Consider the following 1,652-nt stretch of genomic DNA (forward strand, 5'->3'; position numbering starts at 1 on the left):
GGATAACAGCTGATCTTTCAATAGAAACTCTTCAAGCCAGGAGGGAATGGCAAGACATACTTAAAATGATGAAAGAAAATAACCTACAGCCCAGATTATTGTACCCAGCAAGGATTTCATTCAAGTATGAAGGAGAAATCAAAAGCTTCTCAGACAAGCAAAAGCTGAGAGAATTCTGCACCACCAAACCAGCTCTACAACAAATACTAAAGGATATTCTCTAGACAGGAAACACAAAAATGGTGTATAAATTCGAACCCCAAACAATAAAGTAAATGGCAACGGGATCATACTTATCAGTAATTACCTTAAACGTAAATGGGTTGAATGCCCCAACCAAAAGACAAAGACTGGCTGAATGGATACAAAAACAAGACCCCTACATATGTTGTCTACAGGAGACCCACCTCAAAACAGGGGACACATACAGACTGAAAGTGAAGGGCTGGAAAAAGATTTTCCATGCAAATAGGGACCAAAAGAAAGCAGGAGTAGCAATACTCATATCAGATAAAATAGACTTTAAAACAAAGGCTGTGAAAAGAGACAAAGAAGGTCACTACATAATGATCAAAGGATCAATCCAAGAAGAAGATATAACAATTATAAATATATATGCACCCAACACGGGAGCACCGCAGTATGTAAGACAAATGCTAACAAGTATGAAAGGAGAAATTAACAATAACACAATAATAGTGGGAGACTTTAATACCCCACTCACACCTATGGATAGATCAACTAAACAGAAAATTAACAAGGAAACACAAACTTTAAACGATACAATAGACCAGTTAGACCTAATTGATATCTATAGGACATTTCATCCCAAAACAATGAATTTCACCTTTTTCTCAAGCGCACATGGAACCTTCTCTAGGATAGATCACATCCTGGGCCATAAAGCTAGCCTTGGTAAATCAAAAAAATAGAAATCATTCCAAGCATCTTTTCTGACCACAATGCAGTAAGATTAGATCTCAATTACCAGGAGAAAAACTATTAAAAATTCCGACATATGGAGGCTGAACAACACGCTGCTGAATAACCAACAAATCACAGAAGACATCAAAAAAGAAATCAAAAAAGAAATCAAAATTTGCATAGAAACGAATGAAAATGAAAACACAACAACCCAAAACCTGTGGGACACAGTAAAAGCAGTCCTAAGGGGAAAGTTCATAGCAATACAGGCACACCTCAAGAAACAAGAAAAAAGTCAAATAAATAACCTAACTCTACACCTAAAGCAACTAGAAAAGGAAGAAATGAAGAACCCCAGGGTTAGTAGAAGGAAAGAAATCTTAAAAATTAGAGCAGAAATAAATGCAAAAGAAACAAAAGAGACCATAGCAAAAATCAACAAAGCCAAAAGCTGGTTCTTTGAAAGGATAAATAAAATTGACAAACCATTAGCCAGACTTATCAAGAAACAAAGGGAGAAAAATCAAATCAATAAAATTAGAAACGAAAATGGAGAGATCACAACAGACAACACAGAAATACAAAGGATCATAAGAGACTATTATCAACAATTATATGCCAATAAAATGGACAACGAGGAAGAAATGGACAAATTCTTAGAAAAGTACAACTTTCCAAAACTCGACCAGGAAGAAATAGAAAACCTTAACAGACCCATCACAAGCACG

The sequence above is a fragment of the Bison bison genome, unplaced genomic scaffold (genome assembly GCF_000754665.1).
Source record: "Bison bison bison isolate TAMUID 2011002044 unplaced genomic scaffold, Bison_UMD1.0 scf7180017864351, whole genome shotgun sequence".
Taxonomy (NCBI): Eukaryota; Metazoa; Chordata; class Mammalia; order Artiodactyla; family Bovidae; genus Bison; species Bison bison.